Genomic DNA, 24,093 nt, shown 5'->3' with positions numbered 1-24,093 from the left:
TCCGCAGAGTGTCGAGGGTGTGGAACAATCATCGGATGTTCCGACTGAAGACAGTGTGGTGCCCGAGCAGGAGATCCAGGTGGTACCAGGCCAGATCATGGAAGGCCAGACTTTTCAGAGGGCTGTGGAAGAAGCTTTAGCTGCCAAGGCTCAGCAGGTGCATTCTGTAACCGAACAGGAAGCCATTATAGCAGCTGAACAGCAATATGAACGGCGTTTGCAGAAGTCCATCAGGGTGGAGGAAGATGAATTACAGGACATGAATTTAGGTACTGCATCCGATCCCAAGGTGGTTCGAGTCAGTGTGCATGTTGAAGGTCAATTTAAGGAGGACTTGCAGAAACTGTTAGTGGAGTTTCGAGATGTATTTGCCTGGGAGTATTCTGATATGAAGGGCATTGATCCAGCTTTACATCAGCACCGCATCAATTTGAAGAATGATGCTATTCCTGTTATCCAACAGCGGTATCGAATGAATCCAAATTTCGCCAAGCAGGTCAAGGAGGAGCTGGATAAGCTTTTACGGGTAGGGTTTATCAAGCAGGTCAATGAGGTGACTTGGCTGTCTCCCATTGTGGTCGTGCCAAAGAAGAATGGCAAGATCAGGGTGTGTGTGGACTACAGGAAGTTGAATGCTGCCACAATTACTGACCCGTTTCCGTTACCGTTCTGTGATACCCTCCTTGATGCTGTGGCTGGTCATGAGATGTATAGTTTTTTGGATGGTTTCTCAGGGTATAATCAGATAAGGATGGCATCGGAGGATGTGGATAAGACGGCCTTTATCACTGAGTGGGGAGCATTTGCTTACACGGTGATGAGCTTTGGATTAAAGAATGGCCCACCATCATTTTCATTTGTGGCTCAGAAGGCATTTGAGCCATATCTGTTGGATTTTATGCGAGCCTTTCTTGATGATTTTAGTGTCTTTGGTAAAATGGGTTTGCACTTACAGCACCTGAGGCTCTGTTTGGAGCGCTGTCGGATGTTCCGCATAGCTCTTAATCCCTTCAAATGTGCTATTGCAGTAAGGCGTGGGATTCTCTTGGGCCATGTGGTGTCCCAGGAAGGCATCTTGATTGATGCTAAGAAGATTGAGGCCATTCAGAAGGCTTCCGCACCACGTACTCTTAAGGAGACAAGCAGGTTTTTGGGGCACGTTAAGTGGCATAGTAGGTTTTTGCGATATCTTTCAGATGTGTGTGCACCCCTTACTCATTTGACCAAGAAGGGAGTGGATTTTGTGTGGTCTCCAGTTCAAGAAAAGGCATTTCAAATTCTGAAGAAGATGTTGGTGGTGGCACCGATAGTGCAACCTCCTGATTGGGGGTTACCGTTTCATGTTTTTGTAGATGCTTCGGACATTGCCATAGGGGCTGTCCTCATGCAGGAGAAGATTAAGGGCTGGTTTTGACCAGTGTATTATGCTAGCAAGATGTTGACAAGTGCTGAAAGGAATTATGCCGTCACTCACGGAGAGGGAAGCTTTGGGGATGGTGTATTCTCTTCACAAGTTCCGGCACTATCTGCTGAGCAATAAGGTGGTTTTCCATGTAGATCATCAGGCCTTATTGTATCTGGTAAAGAAACCACACTTGACGGGTAGGTTAGCTAGGTGGATGCTTCTACTCCAGGAGTTTGACTTTCTGATCATACATACCCCGGGAAAGGAGCATGCTGTAGCGGATTATTTGAGTAGGTTGGAGATTGGGGAAGTAGCTGTAGGGGTGGATGATCACTTACCTGATTCGTTTTTGTTTTCAGCTACTGTGGCGATATTGGATTCTTGGTATGATCAGATGTTGAGTTTCTTGACAGATGGCACTATGCCAGTGGAATTTTCCACTGATCAACGGAGAAAGCTGGTACTCAGGAGTAAACCTTTTTTGGTAATTGCAGGTGCTCTGTACAAGAGAGGGATAGATCAGATTATCCGTCTCATCGCTGTGTCCCAGAATTTGAGCAATCAGCAGTTCTGTAAGAGGCTCATGGTGGAATTGCAGGTGGGCATTTTTCTGGAGACATTACAGGTAAGAAGATTCTTCAATCTGGGCTTTGGTGGCCTACAGTGCTGAAGGATGCACACAATCATGCTAGGAGTTGCTTGGTTTGTCAACAGTTGGGGCAGCCTGGAGCTTCAGACCGCATGGCGGATAATCCGATTCTGCCCTTAGATCCTTTTCAGAAGTGGGGTTTGGATTTTGTTGGGCCAATCAAGCCTAAGTCCAAGCGGACAGGTTGTCGTTATATCTTGGTGGCTACTGATTATTGTACGAAGTGGGTGGAAGCTGTTGCTTTGAAAGATAATACCGCCAACAGTGTGGCTAGGTTTCTCTATCACAACATTATGACTAGGTTTGGGTGCCCAGTGGAATTGGTTAGTGATCGGGGTACTCATTTTCTCAATGCTGTCATTGCGGAGTTGACCAAGACTCATTTGATTATGCATAAGAAGTCTACTGCCTATCATCCTCAAGCCAATGGTCAAGCAGAGAGTTCCAACAAGATCTTGGTGAAGATTTTGAAGAAGATAGTAGCAGAGAATAGGGATGACTGGGATGTGAAGCTTGATTCTGCTCTATGGTCATTCCGTACAGCTTTTAAAGTCACTACAGGTCTGACACCCTTCAAGCTGGTGTATGGCTTGGAGGCGGTGGTTCCAATGGAATATGTAGTTCCTAGTTTGCGGGTGGCTATTGCTGATCGGTTATCACCGGAAGAATCTGTTCAGTTCCGACAGCGGATGCTGTATCAGCTCGAAGAGGATCGGATTGTTAGTGGGTATATCACAGAGGTGATTCAGCAAAGGCGGAAGGCTTGGGTAAGTAGACAGATCAAATTCAAAGTTTTTCAGGTTGGGGATTGGGTTTTGCTGTATAATTCGAAGCTTGGTCCTCATCCGGGTAAATTAAAGTTGCGGTACATAGGGCCGTACAAAATCATGGAGGATTGTGGTCAGGGTACTTTCCGACTTGCTGATATGTTTGGGACTCTGGTCGAGAAACCGATTAATGGTTTTCGACTGAAGAAGTTTGTGGGTCAGCCACCAGTGGTCGGGGTATCCGCAGAGGTCGGAGTTTTAGCAGACGAAGGAATATCCGCACTAGTGGGCAAATTAGGCGAAGGTGTAAGTGGGGATGTGTTAGAAAATTTGGGAATGTCTGCTACTGTACAAGTGGAGGATATTGCTGGAAAGTCGGGCATGTGTGGTAGATTTGGCCGACTGGGTGATGTTGTGTTTTATATCACCACGTGTGGGGGTTATTTCATGCACATTTCAATTTTGGCATGCTTTGAGGAGACTTTTTGCATGAATAACGCAGAGTGCTTAGCGAAGCTGAATTCCCTGCGTCAAGCGCTGGCTGAGATGGGGTGTTCGATGCCGCTTAAGGTGGTTCCTGTGGAGCGCTCTTCTCCCCGGCGAGCGACTGCGTCAGCAACCCGCCGCCAGTAAGGAGTTTTCTGTTTGTGCGTCTGTAGAGGCTGATGAAGATTTCGAGCCTGAGGATGCGCTGTCTGCTAAGGTAGGGGGGTTGGAAGCTACTACTTTGCAGGCTTTAATGGATCCTTTCTTGGATTTTTCTGTTCATCTGGATCTGTCAGAGGAGGTGACTACTCAGTGGTTGCAGACCATTGGGTTATGGGAGTTTGCATCTTTGCCGTGGGACAGATGGCGGGAGAATGTTTATGCCAAAACGCAGTTGGAGGTGATTCGTAAGAGGAATGGTTACCTCTCTGCGACTGTGGGTTTGACACCTCAATTGATAGCAGAAGTGTTTCATCTCCATTATGAAGAAACTGTGGCTGTGGCAAAGTGTTCGGATGTGGCCATGAGGAAGGAATTTGGGCTTCCACAGGGGTCTCGAGCATATTACATGGTGAAGAATGTTGCTGAACCCCGTCGTCAGCATTTAAGATGGTACCTTGAGCGAATTTGTCAGGTAATTAAATTGGAATACATGTCAAAAGACAATTTTGCACCTTTGCTGTATGCTGAGAAAGGGGGGAAAGTTAGTTGGGCTTCTTTGGTGCACACTAGAATTCTGCAGGAGGTGGAAATCACTGATAAGAGGAAGTCTCAAGTCACTTCTCGGCTGTCGGCATTCTTAGCAGCTTTGTTTGAGAAGGTTCCTATTATTTCTGCCAGCAAATTGCCTCTTTTGCCGCCTCAACCAAGTTTTTCTGGGGGTGTGCATGGTGGTCCTGAAGAACCGGGTCAGGTTGACGTTGTCTCGGAGGGGGCAGTGGATTCTCCATTGGGGTTTGAGCATCAGCCTGACAAGATGAATGTGTTTCAGGATTTGCTGGAAGCAGGCTATACTCGCTCCGAAGCCAAGGAGGTGTTGGTCTCACCAGATGTTCCGAAAGGGCTAGATTTGTTGCATCAGGCCACAGAGTCTGTTGGTACTGATCCATCACTAGTTTCAGTGGGTAAGAAATTCACTTTTAGCAAGAAAAGAAAATTGGATGTGGATTCATCTGCGATCCAAGCTGTGGTGGTAAAGACGATGGATTTTACTCCTGTTAAGTCAAATCAGTGGGATTCTGTTTTAGTCGTAGCCAAGGAAGCAGAACAGAGTGTTCAGAGTGGAGAGTTGCAGGATGTGCTCTGGTCTTTGACTAAGGTCCAAGAGTATGTTCGGAAGCAGGAGAGTAGTATTGCAGATTGGAAACACCAGGTTCGGGTAATCCAGGAGCAGTCGCGATCGGAAGCTACTTATCAGCTTAAAGTCAAGTATCAAGAGGAGGAGTTAGTGAAAACTAAGATGTTGTTAGTTCAGGCTCAGGAGGCAGTGGTTAAAGAGAAAGACCAGGTAGCAGAGTGTCAGAGAAATTTGGTGAAGACAAAGATGTCGTTGGGATTGTTTAAAGAATGGACAAATCAATTACAGGAGAAGATGCATATGGAGTTGGCTGTATTGACTGAGCAAAATGTGGGTTTGCAGGTGGAGAATCAGATGTTAGCCCAACGTATTCAACCATTGTTGGCTATTGAAAGACAGATGTTATCTCAGAGTAATGAAGATGTGGAGGGAGTGTTAGTTTCAGAGTCTGATTTAGCAGTGATTAGGCGGAGCTTAACTGAGGTGGGAGTCAAGCTGTGGCAAGGTATCCGAGATCGGATTGAAGCCTGGGTGATGAAGCCATTTAATACATTAAGTGGAGCTTTCATTTCTGAATCTGAGCAGATATTGTTGGATCAAGTAGCAGGTTTACAGTCTGAAAAGGATGCTTTGATGTTGAAATTGTTGGAGTTTGAGAAGCAAGTTCAAGCCATGTGTTTTATGGAGTTGCCTAATGAGGGACAGTTGGATACAGAGCAGGCTACTGTGGGGGATCATGGACAAACTGTGGAGATTATGTCGGAGGTTGAAAAGGAAGCAGTTGGCCAGGCTGAAGTCATTCAGATGGTGTCACAGGATATAATGCCTGCAGATCAGATTGCTGTTCCAGTCGTCAATCTGGAGCCAGTGGAAGATTCAAAGACTAAAGATGATCCGCCGAAGCCGTTGGAGCCGGTGGTGTTACCTCAGTAATTTATGCGTTTTTTTAGTGTTTTAGGATTTCTAGTTTAGTAGGATTTTGCTTTCAGTTTGCAGTTGTGTTTTCTTTTTGAAGCAATGTAAAGACAATGGATGGTTTGATCAGGGATTTATGGGTCCGAGTCGGGTTTTCTTGAAAACCCAACCATCGGGCTGTGCCATGTGTTAGGGGTTAACTTTACCTAAGTTGGAATATCCGAATTCTATGTATGTGAATGATCCTTTTGGGTAGTTGCTTAGGAATTCGTGAGAAGGGAGAGATATGAAGGGATGTAGTTAGTTGATCAGGGGTAAGGCGCATAACGGATATTCAGAATTGTAGAAGATGAAGAAGCGAAAATGTAATCCCTTACATGATTATGACATGAATGAATTCTGATCATCTGTTCAGGGTTATTGTGTGTAGCGGATTTTCTGCATGATGTTTTGTATTCCGTTTTACTGTTATGATTTTCTGCTAAAGGGAATGTCTTTGTGCTAGTGTTTGTGCTTTTATGAGATTTCCATTACCAAGTATCAGGCATTTAGTGCCCAGATACAATAGTGCATATATCATTCATAAATGAATTCATTTGCTCCCACAAATCATGTATTTGTTGGCAAAGAGGAACATACATTCCATTTTTAACCAATAATATGCAAGAAGCACCAAATGATGAAAAATAAAAAGAGAAGGGATAATTAAGCCCCCTGGTTGTAAGGATGTCGAAGTCGATGTAGGCTGAAGCCGTATAGAGCTACAGCTCCGTGGAACATGCCACCAACAGAAAACTTGCTAGAAACAATGTGGATATTGGTGCTTATGGCTTAGCCACCACCCTTAGGTGACAAGCTAGCTACCAATGTGGATATTAGTGCTTATGGCTTAGCCACCACCCTTAGGTGAAATGAAACGAAGGCAACGGAATTCAGTGGATGGGAGAGCACCGATGGAAAAACAATGGACAGACATCTGTAGTGGATGAACAAATTCCTTAAAAAAACTATTCATCACCATGCCCTTGCAAACTTAAACATGCAGCATGCCTTCCCCCATGGCCAAGAACAAAACACTGGGCGCTCTGATACCAATGTTAAGCCTCCAAGGACTCCGTGTAAAAAAACATATGAGAGAAGAAGAAGAGCTATAAAATAGCAAAAATAAGCCTAGCTGGGCATATCATGTTTAACCACCCAACCATTATATATACTATTGACCTCGAGCATCCAATGTGTACCTTACCAGCAGCCACACACCATACTCATGTGCCCCCTTGTGTCCCCGCTGGTACCCCCATACTACACATCACTGGGTCTTTGACCTACAACCGTCACCCCTTGAACGTTATCCATTCATACTTATAAACATAAGAGATGATGTGCAATAATATATTTCTATTAGTTTTTCCAGGCAATGCCCGCATGTCCCATGCATTACTAGCATGTAAATCCCATGTGTCAATGTGTACGAGTCCCACGTATAAGGCTCATAACATGCATGCACTTAGTGGTGCTCATTTTTCTTCCTTAATTGAAGCTCGCCTAATACCCATCATGTGCTATATATGCTATATCCCTTCAATGTGTATTACATTCCTATTGAGCCTCACTACATTCACGTGTCATGTTAGGAGACAGCCTCCAACATGTAGCCATGTGTAATTGAGAAGATAAATCACCTTCATTGATAAATAGATAGATATATAGATGTATGTATGAGTGTGTGTATGTGTGTGTGTGTGTGTGTTAACCACATATTGGTTAACACATTCCTATGACAACTATGCCCGCACACTCATGTAATGGGCACATGTGCTATATTGTAAACCTCGTCATTTGATGAAGGAAATGCCCTAAAGACATTCCCAAGTATTGAACTTCAAAGGATAGACAAGAGGATCTTGGTTAGTTGGCCAAACCATAGAGAAAAGCCTTGTAACTATGTTTGCGGCCTAGTGGGAAAAGGCTTGGAACTACAAAAGCCAATTTCTCTTGTTTGTAACTCATTCTCCCATTTGTGTAATAGAAGTGGAGTGTTCTCTCCCTCTCTCTTTCTTGCAACTCTAACTTGCAACTCTAATCTACCATGTGTGGTGTGCTTAGGGTTAGGGTTTGGGAGTGATTAGTGCTAATTACTTGTTCCCTCTTGCTTCCTCTCTCTCTCTCTCTCTCTCTCTCTCTCTCTCTCTCTCTCTCTCTCTCTCTCTCTCTCTCTCTCTCTCTCTCTCTCGTGATGATTAGGCTAACTAACGCGATCTTCTTCCATGGAGATCTCACACGATCTTCATGAGAGATCTTGCATCACCAGTAGGATTAGAGAAATCACCTCGGTGTGCGGGAGGACGACGGTGATGCTACGGTGGAGCTCTTGAGCCATCTCAAGCTCAGCAGATAGGTAAATTTCCACGACATGTTAGGGTAGGGTTTCCTTAACATCTTTGGTGTCGTTGCTAGGGATCACTAATCCGCTACTTGTCTACGCCATCGTTGATTTGAATACAACGGAGCCCCCATAGCCCGATGCCAGGTAGGCTCTTTGGCATGTGGTTTTTTTATTTTTTGTTTTATTTTGATGCTTTATTTGGTTGTTTTTGATGTTTTGTTAAGATTCATGTATAGCGTTGTGTTTAGAGTAGGATTATCACTTGTTTGAGTGAAAAAACTTGAGATTTGGGTGATCAGAGTAGACTTTTTTGTGAATTTTTAGTTTAATCTTTTTTTTTCTTAATTCCTTTCCATAGGTAGGTTAGCATTACTATATAGAACACTAATTAAAAAAAACCAAAAAAAGTATAAACTATCTCTTAAGTTTTACTAATTATTACTACCTATTGGGGTTAATGTGATTAGTGGACTTGAAGAGAGCCAAAAACCTAAAAAAATTGAGCCTGATTGCATGCAATTATACTAATTGGAGTGGCATTAGTGTTCTAAACACTTGCCTTGACTCAAATCTATGTTTAGTCCAATCTAACTAGGCCTTAATTAACAAGACATCACTAATTTGATCTCTTTTGTCTAATTTTTTCTTTTGAGTGGATTAATTAGTGACCTAATTAGTGAAATTATTTTGGGGTAATCACATGTTTGGATTAGCATAAACATTGCTAATCCACTTATCAAATCCCCATGCTTAAACTCCTCACCAATTAGGAGTAATTTGAGGGCAAAGAAGAGGGTTAAGGAGTGATTAATAGTGGGATTAAGAGAATTAATCTTAGTTAAGCTAGAGTGCCTCTAAATTAGTTGAAATCCACTAATTTAGAGGCAGCCTTTAACTTTAGCCCTTTTCCATTAATGAGGGGATCCTAGTTGTCTCCCACTCACTTCCCTCCAATTTGAAATTCAAATTGAAATTCCAAATTCTAAATTTTAAATTCAAATTCAAATTCCAACTTGCCACAGTCGTTCCACATTTGCCACACGGCCATTCCATACTAAAGCCATGGGCATACGCTTGTAAGCGTACAATCGTATACCGAACCTTTTTAAAAAAAATTCCAAAAAACATTTACCATGGTCGTTCCACAGTTGCCTCAGCCGTTCCATACTAAAGCCACGGACGTATGCTTGTAAGAATACAACCGTACCAAACCCAAATTTTTTTTAAATAAATATTTGCTATGGCCATTCCATACTAAGCCACAGGTGTACGCTTGTAAGCATACGGCCGTTACCAAACAAAAAAAAACATTTTTTTTTCAAAAAATAAATTTTACCACGGTCGTTCCACACTTGCCACATGGCTATTCCATACTAAAGCCACAGGTGTACGCTTGTGAGCGTACGGCCATAACAAACCCAAAAAAAACCCACTACCATTCCACACTTGCGGTCGTTCCATATTAAACCCACAGGCGTACGATTATAAGCGTACGGCCATACCAAATCCAAAAAAAAACTTCTTTTCAAAAAAATAATTTTACCACCACGACCATTCCACACTTGCCATGGCCATTCCATACTAAAGCCATGGGCATACACTTATAAGCTACAACCATACCAAACCCAAAAAAAAACTTTTTTTCTCAAAAAAATAAATTAAATAAATAAATAAAAATTGCTATGGTTGTTCACACTTGCCACCAACGGCCGTTCCATACTAAAGCCACAGGCGTACGCTTGTAAGCGTATGGCCATACAAAACCAAAAAAAAAACCTTTTTTTTCAAAAAATAAAAATAAAAAAATTTGCCGACCGTTCCATACTAAAGCCACGGGCGTATGCTTGTAAGTGTACGGCCGTACCAAATCCAAAAAAAAAATCAAAAAAAATTTACCACGGCCATTCCACACTTGCCATGGCCGTTCCATGATGCTAAAGCCACAAGCGTATGCTTGTAAGCGTACTGCCAAGTGTACCAAACCCAAAAAAAAACTCTTTTTTCAAGAAAAACTTAAAAATAAAATAAATAAAAATTACCATGATACTTACGACACAGTCATTCCTCCATACTAAAGCCATGGGCTTACGCTTATAAGCGTACGACCGTACCAAACAAAAAAAATTACCATGACTATTCCACACTTGCCATAGTCGTTCCATACTAAAGCCACGGGCATACGCTTATAACCGTACAGCCGTACCAAACAAAAAAAAACTTCTGTTCAATTTTCTTTTTTTTGCCACAACCATTCCATACTTGCCATGGGCATACGCTTGTAAGCATACGACTGTACTGAACCCAAAAAAAAAATTTAAAAAAAAATATTTAAAAATTTACCACGGTCATTCCACACTTGCCACCCACGGCTGTTCCATACTAAAGCCACGGGTGTACGCTTGTAAGCGTATGACCATACCAAATCAAAAGAAAAAAACCTTTTTTTCAAAAAAATTTTACCATGGTCGTTCCATACTAAATCCACGGGCGCATGCTTGTAAACGTACAACCATACCAAACCAAAAAATAATAATTTACCACGGTCGTTTCATACTAAAGCCACGAGCGTACGCTTGTAAACGTATGGCTGTACCAAACCGAAAAAAAAAATTAAAAAAATCTTTATATATATATAATTAATTAAATTTTCGTATCACGACCATTCCACACTTGCCACACAACCGTTCCATACTAAAGCCACAAGCGTACGCTTGTAAGCATACGGCCGTACCAAACTGAAACCAAATCAAAAAAAGCTTTTTTGCATTTTCTAATATATATATATATATATATATGTATATATATGTATATATATATGTATATATATGTATATATATATGTATATATATGTATATATATATGTATATATATGTATATATATATGTATATATATGTATATATATATGTATATATATGTATATATATATGTATATATATGTATATATATATGTATATATATGTATATATATATGTATATATATGTATATATATATGTATATATATATGTATATATATGTATATATATATGTATATATATATGTATATATATGTATATGTGTGTGTGTGTGTGTGTGTGTGTGTGTGTGTATATGAAAAAATTTAACATTTCCAAATCTTTAGAGGTACTTTTGGTCTACCTTCCCAACTCAATAGGGTCAAAAGACCACTTTTAACCTTTAGGGTGCATTCACGCGTAAGTGTACGACCCAAGAGAAGTTCTTTATCTCTAGGGAAGTACAAAAAGCTATCTCCTAGATACTAAGAAGGTAGGAGATCTAGCTTATGAACTTCTTCTACCTCCCCATCTCAAGGTACATAATGTGTTCCATGTCAGTTTGCTTAAAAATTATGTACCTAGCATGAGTCATGTGCTAGATGATGAGCAATTTACTTTTTTGACTCAAGGCCAGATGGAACTCCAACCCGAAGAAATCCTAGATGTTCGGGAGAAGGCTCTCAAGAAAAGAGTCCTTAGAGAGTTTTTGGTCAAGTGGAAGTTCTACCCTTTAGAGGACGCCACTTGGGAGAAAGAAGAAGAACTGGTAAAAGGACTACCCTCACTTTGCGAGATGAGGACATCTCGCATTTTTCAAGTGGGAGAGGATGTAAGGTTCCTCCTCATCCCCTAGAAGATGTATAAGTTCTCCTCTCAGTCCCCTGTAATCATCCCTATTTTAGAATGCAAGAAAACATTGTTTTCCTTTGTTTTTAGCCTAGAGAGAGGCATTATAGTTTTGAGATATTTTTGGATATAAAGTTATCCCTTAAATTTAAGATGAATTCCCCTAAAACAGAAGTTTAAAAAGAGTTTTCTAATATGCATTAGAAATTAATTGAATATGTGCATTATACACCTTAGCCTAAGGGTACCCATTTTTAGAAAATTATGGATTAAGGTCCAAAGAGTGTTGTAAATGGCCAATGGGGTTAATCCAAGTGTTTGAATAAGAAAAATGCAAGAATAAAAAAAAATACACCAAAAATGAGTAAATTCTCACATAAGGTGAAGAGTTGACTAGAACTGGGATTTATTAGTTTAAAAAATAGAATTTTGACACCTCAGGAGGGTGAGTGGAGCTCATGAAGGAGGTGCCTAGAATATCATCATTTTTCCCAATTTTTAATCAAAAAAATGAGATATTTCATCTCTCCTCTTTCAAACTAGATCAGAAAAGTGGACGTAACTGGTCCAAAACTTGTCCAAATTGGATCAAACTGAAGCTGGAAGCCTCTAGATCCCAATTGGACTTGGTTGGTGGCCTCCCTCTCCTATAAATAGAATCCCATTCCTTTGTATTTTCATCTTAGTGTATTTACATAACTAGTGTAATTTTCACTTTAGTGTATTTTTGTTATCCCTCTACCTTGCCTCTCCATTATGAAGCTTTGGAGCTTCACTAATCGTCTTCTTCTCTTGGAGATTACCCTCTTCTTCTTGGTGGCCAAGCTTCTTCTTTGAAGGCTACACATCTCCCTAAAGAATCAAGCCAAAAACCAAGGGTAAGCCTAAAACAATGGTGTTTTACTCTCTTCTTGAATGGTAATCTTCTTCCCAGCCTCTCTACATGCTTGGGAAGCATTCTAATCCATGGTTTCTTCTTAAAGCCATGCCCTTATTGATTTATGTTGTTTAAATGAATTAATGTTAATCTCTTATGCTTAAATGTAATGTTTTTGATTTTTAAATCTCTCTTTTTGAAAGAATACTCACTTATATGGTTAAACCCTTCTTGGAAGGATAGATCTTAGTTCTAATCTCATTTTCTTACCCAAAACTCTAGGCCTAACAAGCTAGAGATAGAGATTAAGCATTTTTATGATTTTTAATCTACTTAAAAATGAGGTTAATTCATTTAAGCTTGTTTTTATGTTAAGAAAATTCATATTTATTCATTTTAAGATGAAAGAGAGCTTAGGATAACATTCATATAATTATTTCATATGGAAGTTATATTTGGGTACTTTTTTTTTTAATAACAAGATGCTTAGATGCAATTATGCTTAGGTTTATGCATAAAGAAATTTTATATTAAAAGAGGAAGTCTCACCATATTTTTATGTAATTATGTTTATGTATAAATTTGATAATGCAAAAATAAGAATTTTCCTTATATTCCATGCATAAACATTTTAAATGCTAAAAGAAGGATTTTTGTTACGTTTTTTAATATACATTTATAGTATGTATGCATAAATGTCTAAATGGTAAAAAGAGGAATTTTCGTTATATTTTAAAATGTATATTCATGGTATGTATATACATGGGTATTTTTATTTATCAAAAGAGGAATTTTCATCGTATCTTAAATAGGAAAATGCATAATAAATTTTGGTATCAAAAACAGAAAGTTTCATCATATTTCTATGTAGATAATTATGGCATGTTGATGTCTATGTTCAAATGGAGAAGATAATATTTAAGAATATTTCTATATCAATATTTTTATAAAATGATGTATGCATATTTATTAAAGGATCATTTAGAAAAAGAAATATCCTTGTTAAATTCCATTATTCACGAGTAGAATTATTTTTAGTTCTATTATGTCCAAGGAAGAATGAAATTTCATATTTTTGGATGTTACCCTTACGATTAGAAATCACATTTATTTTATCAGATAAATGGAGAAATATCTTTAGGAAATAAATCTAGGAAAAAATTCAAGTAATTATGTGCTAGACCATGACCATGTGAGAAAGGTGGGTCAGTAAGATGCCTGCCTATCTTTTGAATCATAAATTAAGTCAATGAATTGTGACCATTTCCATTTCTTCAATACAAAGAATGGATAACTGTCTGATTTAGAGAATTTTCCCTAAGACCCGAAATCGTCTAGAAATAAGTTAGAAATTTGTTTGTAATTGATGGATTGATCACCAAGATATGAGATTCTTGATTTTTATTGAGAAAGTCTGGGTTTTGAAAAAAGGGTCTCATGAAACCAACACTAGAGATGTTTGCTTGTGAAATGGCTTTTCGTGTGAGAGGAAATCAAACTCAATGGGAAAATCTTACTTGCATAGAAACTTTTTTTTTGTAAAGGACTATCTTACGCTAGAATGCTGGAGAAAGCATTTGGCTTATTGTTAATCTAAGGAGAGTTTACGTTGCAACAGTAGTGGGAGTCATCAAAGGACGTCTCTCGTGGGGGAAAAGCTTGCCAAGGTCTTGACCAGCCTCGGTACTCTTGTTCTATGGGAAAGAATCAATGGTTGTGCCTCGCTTGAGGGGAAAAAAGCGATGATCTCTATGAGCCAAGTGCAAGTCCCTCCTTGATTCGGCCATGTGACCTACGGGTTCGGCCAGAATAGAAAGGATAGTTAAGGCCCTTGACCCCGTTAGATAATTTTTTTGTTAGAAGATTTTCTTGGAGGAATCACCCGTGCTTTTTGGGTGAGGAAAGTTTTTCCGTCTTGATCCGCCGAACTAGTCCCTTGCCCGGACATCTATGGGCAAGGCCCTGAGTGTGGGAAGCTCTGTCTTGCGCAAGAGGTTGCTACTTTCGCTACTAGCACTCGAGAGTTTGATGGGCAGAGGGGACAGGGGTTTCACAGTTGGTATCATAGCTTTGTTGAAAGCTCAAGAATCGAAGATTTATTTTATCATAAATTTATACTAAAATCTTAGAAAGGTGCATTCATATGTTGTATTTTCATTCGGATTAAGCTTCATTGATGAAGACTTATAATTGATAAATTGGATTTTATAGATGGACACCCCATACTTATCTAGTATCCCTGACCTTACCCAAAATCAGGATATGACTGCCTTTGCTTTTGAGCATATCCTCTCCTCCGTGCACTCGATCAAGAAGGGCGAGTCTTGCTAATCATTTCTAGGAGCTATATTTTTTGGACCCAGTGTGGAGAGACGACAGCATATGTGGTCCTCAGTGCAATATGTCCATGCCTGTTTTGCAATTAGCAAGACAGAGGCGGAATCAGAACGTCTCTTTAGCTATGGTTCTGTTAAGGATAGGGGTAGTTCGTGGTGTTATACTTTATCATTCCTCACCTCGAGAGTTTAGAATCACTTGTCATGTTTTCAGACTTCTCAACCGTTTTATTCCGTGGAGTAGGATTGTAGCACCAATGGCAGTAAGGGCACCTTCAATTGCATCGCACATGTCCACATCGCAGTATTGCCACTTCATGCACATGCAATTGAGGCATTGACTTTTTGGAGCCATGTTGCTCTATGTATATATTACAAACCTTATGTAAATAAAGAATGTTTTGCAAAAGTTCTAGTTGTCTAAGTGATTATGAACACCAGATATTGAGTTTGAAGGAATAAGTTATGTTCTCTCAGGATGTATGTCATGAATCTATAGTCGAACGAGCACCTTGTTTGAATGAATTATTTTTTAACTTCTTAAGTCTTAGAATCTCGGAATGAAGTTGAATGGAAAATTTAAGGATGTATCATTTTGGCAAAATCATGAGACGTGTGAATCGTGGTGGTAGACAACCAGATCCTCACACGGATGAGGATGAGCTTGACCCTGACATTCGCAAAGCTCTACATAGGTCTCGGCCAGGTCCCTTCAAGGGCGAAGGGGAACACTTAGGTGAGGCTATAGAAAAGTGGATCGAATCTATGGAGGAGTACTTCAATGTCACTGGTTACAATGAAAAAAGTAAGGTGGCTGTTGCCAGGCTGAAGATCATAGTAGAAACAGCCAAAGTAGCATGGAGGAACCACTGCACAAACCGTTTGGATCGGAACACCTAGATGTAGGATGATCTCAAGGCATACCTCAGAAAGAGATTCTGTTCTCCAGGCTTCTTGGAAACAAAGATGAATGAGTCCCTGGAGCTAACCCAAGGAAGCCGAACCACGGAGGAATATCACCAGGCATTTGCTCTCCTCCTCAAATACTCGCCACATCACTGGATGATGAAGAATAGCTGATGGCCAGGTTTATTCAGGGAATGAACGAACCTTTGGATACCCTGGTGAAGAATGCTAAGCCAATTTCTATGGCCAAAGCAATGCGGATGGCAAAGGATTTCGCCAAGGCCTTTGTTGTCACTCAAGGTCCCGCCGAAGCCAGCACCCTCATCCTTCAAAAGATTCCAAACCCCAGGAAGTACTTCCAACTTTCCACCTCCTAAGAGATAGCAAGGTCCTAATCAAAACCAGGAGACGGGAAGTTTCAGAATGGAAGGAAGGCCTTTTCCTCGGACCACATTTTCTCGAACTCCGGCTCTTTCCAGGATGCAGAAGGAAGAGCTTCGAAGTGAAAACAGATGATTTGGCTGTCAAGGTTTTGGACCCCAGCTCAAGGATTGCCCAACTCCTTCTATGTCAATGGGCCAGGGAAGCCAAGGTCCTAGAATTCCGAGATCGACTCCTTCCTATCACTCTAATCAATGTCCCTCTCACCAAAATTAGGGCAACCCTAGAAGAGTGCTAGCTCAGCCCCTGCAGCCTCAATGCAAAGTAGTCTCAGATCCCCCTCTCAGAATTGGGGAAGCCAAAGAGAGTGTGAGATCCCTCTGCCCCCTCCACGCACCGGCGGACTCCCCGTAGCTAACAGCAGAAGCAGCCCCCTCATGCATGGGGCAGGGACCCTTCTCACTCGGGTCCTCGCCCACGAATGTTCGGGCACGAGACTAGGTTGGTGGTCACTCCGAAAACTGAAACCGAGAAAATTTCCCATGCCCGGAAAGCGGGGACGATTCCACCATTTTGAATTTTCTTAACGAATTTTTCTAACGAGATCAATTCTAATCTATCCTTCACCTGAATAAACGAGAATGCATCTAATTATGCATAAAATCCAATTCTGATGAAAGTCACACTTTTATCATCATAAAAATCCTTTATGTTGAAAATCACTCTTTTATCATGAAAGACTTTCTTTTATGCATATGTTTATGCATATAAATCATTTATGATAAAAATCACTCTTAATATATAAAAGAATTTCTTTTATGCATCCATTTATGCATAAAAATCATTTATGATGAAAATCACACTTTTAATATAAAAAAATATCTTTTATGCATATGTTTATGCATACAATTCATTTATGATAAAAATCACTCTTTTAATATAAAAGAATTTCTTTTATGCATCTATTTATGCATAAAAATCATTTATGATAAAAATCACACTTTTAGGGGAATCTTACAGAGAGAGAGTTCCACCCCAGACAACAGTAGCCAAAGCTGCCACAATAGCTGATGAAGTGGAGGAATAAAGAGGACACATTTATGCCGCCATTAAACATCAAGGGCAGAATCATCAGTTCTCAATCCTTCAGACTCTAGCAGAGTACAAGGGTAAGCACTTTAAGCTTTTAATTTATTTAGGTAGTACATATTCTTTTATTTCCCCAGAATGTTTGCGTAAGTTAGCCCTAGATCAGAAAATAGGAAAACCTATGCAAGTAGAATTGGCCAGTGGGAAGATTCTTTTCACACACCATGAGACAGACCGTATTCAATTTAATCTAGATGGGAATGTAACAGACTGTGAGTTAAGAGTCTTACCTTTGGGAATCTATGACAAAATCCTTGGAATGGATTGGCTCAATAAGAATCAGGCTGACATTCACTGTCACAATGGAACCATCTCTTTCCCTCGACCTTCATAGGAATCAAGTTCAAGGAACTGGAATTTTTGGATCCCCAGCTCTGTAGTTAGTAAAAGCTTCTAAATTGCTGAAGGGACTCAAAAAGAAGCAAGTTGTTTACGTCATTAAGATAAATCTAGTAGACAGTAAATCCAAGGCTAAGGAACTAGAGTGGCTGCTGATGTATTCCCTGAAGAGTTGATTGAAATGCCTCCAACTCGTGAAGTAGATCATGAGATAGAGCTAACTCCCAGAGCTTAGCCGATAGCCCAGCCTGCATATAAGATGTCAGTCCTCCCAGAAGCTATAGATCTTATTAAGGAGCAGTTAAGACAACTGCTAGAGCAAGGATTCATAAGACCCAGTGTTTCACCTTGGGGTGCACCATTCTCTTTCAAAAAAAGAAAGATGGAACATTAAGACTCTGTATTGATTACAGAGGATTAAATCAGTTGACAGTCAAGAATAAATATCCTATTCCTAGGATTGATGAACTTTTGGATCGGTTAAGTGGAACCCAAATAGTCACAAAGATAGATCTCAAATCTAGATATTACTAGATCAGAATTAAGGATCAAGATATCCCCAAGATAGCCATCAATACTAGATATGGGCATTATGAATTTACGGTCATGCCGTTTGGATTAACAAATGTCGTTCGGATTAACAAATGCCCCAACAATGTTTAATTACCTCATGCAGGACATTCTCAGAGAATACTTGGATGAATTTGTTCTTGTCTTCTTTGATGGCATCCTGGTATACTCTAAGAATGCATCAGATCATGAAGATCATGTGCGTAAAGTGGAGATCCTAAGGAAACACCAACTCTTTGCAACAAAGAGCAAGTGTACTTTCTCCGCTGACCATGTCAAATACTTGGGATTTATATTATCTAAGGATGGGATTTCTCCTGACCCCACTAAAATCCAAGCAGTCGTGGATTGGCCAAATCCCAAAACAGTGAAAGAAGTCAGAGGATTCTTAGGATTAACTGGGTGGTATAGAATCTTTATACCCAGGTATGCTCAGATAGCATCCTCTTTGACTAACCTTCTATGCCAGTGGTTCTTCCCTACTAGGAGGTGTATAAATTAGATGAAGGATGCATGTATTACAATAATCGGCTATGCATTCCCAATGATAAGGAAACAAAGGGAAAAATTCTAAGAGAAGCCCATGATAGCTCGATAGCTGGACATCCAAGGTTCATAAAGACCTACATGTCTGTAAAGAAGAGATTCTTCTGGCCAGGACTCAAAAAGGATGTATTTAATCATGTGCGTCAGTGTTTAATATGTCAAAGAGTCAAGGCAAAAAGGGTTAAAATGCCAGGAAAGCTGCATCCCTTATTCCCACAGATGAAGTAGGAATGTGTTAGTATGGATTTTGTTACTGGAATACCATCAGTGCAATCACGTTACAACTCCATTTTTGTGGTCGTCGACAGATTAACCAAGGTTGCCCATCTGATTCTAATAAAAGAAACCTACACTGCAAAGGATGTTGCCAGAGTCTTCTGTTAGGAGATTTTCAGGTTGCCAGAGTCTTCTGCTAGGAGATTTTCAGGTTGCCAGCTAGGAGATTTTCAGGTTGCATGGCTTACCCAGGAGGATAGTAAGTGATAGAGATCCTAAGTTCACATCAAAGTTCTAGACTGCATTCTTCGCAGTGGAAACTTTCTTAGATCTCAGTACAGCTTATCATCCCGAGACAGAAGGCCAGACTAAAAAAGTGAACCAAGTAATAGAAGATATTCTTTGGTCATGCTATGGTGGCAGAGAACCCAAGAAATGGTTAAGCTACTTACATCTAGTTGAGTTTTCTTATACTGCCTCTTATCACCGAAGTATTAGGATGAGCCCTTTCAAAGCTCTGTATGGACAAGATTGCCTCACACCATTAACTTGGTCCGACCCATTGATCAGGGTCAAGATGTCCAAACAGATGCTTGATGATATGAAGGAGCAAATGCAGGCAATCCGCAACAAAGATATTAAGGCTATCCACCAGGATAGATAAAAGTAGTTTGCTGATAAGAAAAGAACGGAGAGAGTGTTTGAAGAATCAGATATGGTCTTCATTCGTGTACGACCCAAGAGAATTTCTTTATCTCTAGGGAAGTAAAAAACTGTCTCCTAGATACTAAGAAGGTAGGAGATCTAGCTTATGAACTTCTTCTACCTCCCCATCTCAAGGTACATAATGTGTTCCATGTCAGTTTTGCTTAAAAATTATGTACCCAGCCTGAGTTTTGCTTAAAAAGTATGTACCCAGCCTGAGTCATGTGCTAGATGATGATGAGCAATTGACTTTTCCAACTCAAGGCTAGATGGAAATCCAACCCGAAGATATCCTAGATGTTTGGGAGAAGGCTGTCAAGAAAAGAGTCCTTAGAGATTTTTTAGTCAAGTGGAAGTTCTATCCTTTAGAGGACGCCACTTGGAAGAAAGAAGAAGAACTGGTAAAAGGACTACCCCCACTTTGCGAGATGAGGACATCTTGCGTTTTTCAAGTGGGAGAGGATGTAAGGTTCCTCCTCAGCCCCTAAAAGATGTATAAGTTCTCCTCTCAGTCCCCTGTAATCATCCCCTATTTCAGAATGCAAGAAAACATTGTTTTCCTTTGTTTTTGGCTATAAAGAGAAAAGAATCTAGAGAGAGGTAATATAGTTTTGAGATATTTTTGGATATAAAGTTATCCCTTAAACTTAAGATGAATTCCCCTAAAACAGAAGTTTAAAAAGAGTTTTCTAATATGCATTAGAAATTAATTGAATATGTGCATTATACACCTTAGCCAAAGGACACCCATTTTCACCAAATTGTGGATTAAGGTCCAAAGAGTGTTCTAAAGGGCCAATGGGGTTAATCCAAGTGTTTGAATAAGAAAAATGCAAGAATAAAAGAAAATCCACCAAAAATGAGTAAATTCTCACATAAGATGAAGAGTTGACTAGTACTGGGATTTATTAGTTGAAAAAAATAGAATTTTGACACCTCATGAGGGTGAGTGGAGCTCATGAAGGAGGTGCCTAGAATATCATCATTTTTCCCAATTTTTAATCAAAAAAATGAGATATTTCATCTCTCCTCTTTCAAACTAGATCAGAAAAGTGTGCATAACTGGTCCAAAACTTGTCCAAATTAGATCAAACTGATGGAAGCCTCTAGATCCCAATTGGACTTGGTTGGTGGCCTCTCTCTCCTATAAATAGAAGCCAATTCCTTTGTATTTACATGCTAGTGTAATTTTCAATTTAGTGTATTTTCATTATCCCTCTACCTTACCTCTCCATTATGAAGCTTTGGAGCTTCACTAATCCTCTTCTTCTCTTGGAGATTACCCTCTTCTTCTTGGTGGCCAAGCTTCTTCTTTGAGGACTACACATCTCCCTAAAGAATCAAGCCTAAAACCAAGGGTAAGCCTAAAACAATGGTGTTTTACTCTCTTCTTGAATGGTAATATTCTTCCCAACCTCTCTTCTTGCTTGGGAAGCATTCTAATCCATGGTTTCTTCTTAAAGCCATGCCCTTATTGATTTATGTTGTTTAAATGAATTAATGTTAATCTCTTATGCTTAAATGTAATGTTTTTTATTTTTAAATCTATCTTTTTGAAAGAATACTCACTTATATGGTTAAACACTTCTTGGAAGGATAGATCTTAGTTCTGATCTCATTTTCTTACCCAAAACTCTAGGCTTGACAAGCTAGAGATGGAGATTAAGTATTTTTATGATTTTTAATCTACTTAAAAATGAGGTTAATTTATTTTAGCTTGTTTTTATATTGAGAAAATTCATATTTATTCATTTTAAGATGAAAGAGAGCTTAGGATAACATTCTTATAATTATTTCATATGGAAGTTATATTTGGGTACTTTTTTTTAATAACAAGATGCTTAGATGTAATTATGCTTAGGTTTATGCATAAAGAAATTTTATATTAAAAGAGGAAGTCTCACCATATTTTTATGTAACTATGTTTATGCATAAATTTGATAATGCAAAAAAAAAAAAGAATTTTCATCATATTCCATGCATAAACATTTTAAATGCTAAAAGAAGGATTTTTGTTACATTTTTGAATATACATTTATAGTATGTATGCATAAATGTCTAAATGGTAAAAATAGGAGTTTTTGTTATATTTTAAAATGTATATTCATGGTATGTATATACATGGGTATTTTTATTTATCAGAATTTTCATCGTATCTTAAATAGGAAAATGCATAATAAATTTTGGTATCAAAAAGAGAAAGTTTCATCATATTTCTACGTAGATAATTATGGCATGTTGATGCCTAAGTTCAAATGGAGAAGAGAATATTTAAGAATATTTCTATATCAATATTTTATAAAATGATGTATGCATATTTATTAAAGGATCATTTAGAAAAAGAAATATCCTTGTTAAATTTCATTATTCACGAATATAATTATTTTTAGTTCTATTATGTCCAAGGAAGATTGAATTTTCATATTTTTGGATGCTACCCTTACGATTAGAAACACATGTTTGAATTTTGGGATGTATGGAGGTGCTGGTGTTAGCATCCTCACACAAAAATGTTGGGAAAACTAGAGCCAACCACGCCTTAATCCCACCACATTGGTGATCAAGCTTGTGGACGGGAACTTTGGAAAACCCCTGGGGAGCCTAGTGCATGACCTCAAGGTCAAAGTCTATGACATGACATTCCACCTCACATTTGTGGTCATGGACTTTCGTAATGCTGCCTATGATGCCATCTTGGGTCGACCCTTCATGAGACAAACCTGACTAATCCATGACTAGAACATGCATCATGTCTACCTCCGCAAAAGGGTCTCAAATGCTTAAGGTCAATTTATATACCTGGCACTCACATTCCATGGCTAATGCTCCCTTTATTAAAGACTATGTGACCACCGCCAAGAGTAATGATCTCTTGGTTTGCAATGCTTGTCATCAAGCCCTTGATAACATGCAGGTGCCATGCATGATCGCTTTTGTCAATAGTGATGAAGTCAACCAACGACTAGCTTAAAATCCTTGCTACACTTGACACCCTCCCAGGTCGCAAACTCAGCACATAATTCATGCTCCCAAATGGCCAGACCCTTCATGAACCCTACAAAGCCATTGCCTTGCTGAACACCCTGAGTGTAAGTGTAGCTCCACAACCACCCTTCGAGTCTAGATAGATTTCCCCTTTGGTAGAAACATGCAAAGAAAAAATGCAAAGAAAACATGCATTGCTATCTCCCACAGCTAGCCATAATCTTTTGCCATGGAAAACATCGATCTCTCTGGGGAAAACCCTCTCTTGTTGCCCATGTCAAAGTTCAATTGCCTAGTGGACAATGCATACAAAGCCTCGGGTCTTTTACACAAACTATACATATTGTATCTAATCCATTGGCTTGTAAGTTTTATGTGGTTCCCACAAGTAAAACAAAAGAAGCAGTCGTTCTTGGCAAAAGTTAGGTCCACAACGCTACAAGTACAATTAGCTTAGCTGACAGCACAGCTACCCTCAAGCTTCTCAGGGTAACAATGATCCTTTGGGACAGGGAGTGAATCAACTCTAATCCTCTGCCCCCACCAACTACTTCCACAAAGGGTATTCTCACACCCCCCAACAACTGGTAAGTCTTCCACTTCCCCTGAGAACTACCACCAGAACTCAACCCACCATGAATATGGATTGGACCTTTGGCAGAGAATGGTCTACAATGGTGGCAATTCCACATATATCCTATGGTTGGCACCAATCTCATATTCTTGGAGGCGTGGAAAGCTCTTGGAAAACCCACACTAACAAAAGAAGACACTTACATTAAAATCTCACATGAAATGCATCTAATGAGTGTTGGGTATCTAATGAGTGTTGGGTATTTCATTTCTAAAATATCCATTGGAAATAACAAAAAAATAGATTTTTGACACCTCACAATGGGGATTCCCCCCTCATGAATGAGGTGCCTACTTCACATGTGGGGTGGAGTTTTAAATCTTCAAAAATTGAGATATTTCATCTCTCCTCTCTCCTACTTCAAGTCTAGTTCCAAAAAGTAAGCTAAACTGACCTAAAAATGGTCAAAAATTGAGCAAACTGATTTGGAAAATTCTAGAATCAATTTGCTTGGTTAGGAGCTCACTTTTTCCTATAAATAGACGCCTCCCCCTTTGTTGAAAAATAATAGTATTTATGCACTGTTACTCTACTCCTCCCAAGAGCCAAGAACTGTGAATTTCTTAATAATTCACTAGTTTTTGACCTTTTCCTCTTTCAAAGATTTGGTGGCCACTCTTGTTACAAACGAGAATAGAACCCTCAAACCATCAAGCCAAAGGAAAGCTTCCAGAATTTATGTAAGTTAGAAATTTTATATTTTTCTTTATTCTTTTTGTGCTTTTCTAATTTTTGTGTTGTTTGAAATGATAAATGGACGCTATGCCTTGGTCGAAAGGCTTTTCCCCTCTCTCATTCTTAAAATCAGCCCTTCTTTATCCTAGTTAAGTGATAATAGTCATAATTAAACTTTTTATATTGTTTTCTCTTTTATAAGTGAATTTTGATTAGTCTAGATTACTTTGAACCAATTAAAGTTAAT

Source organism: Cibotium barometz, chromosome 10, assembly GCF_041138505.1.
Source record: "Cibotium barometz isolate CiBa-2024 chromosome 10, ASM4113850v1, whole genome shotgun sequence".
NCBI lineage: Eukaryota > Viridiplantae > Streptophyta > Polypodiopsida > Cyatheales > Cibotiaceae > Cibotium > Cibotium barometz.
Note: the sequence above shows the minus strand (reverse complement) of the source record.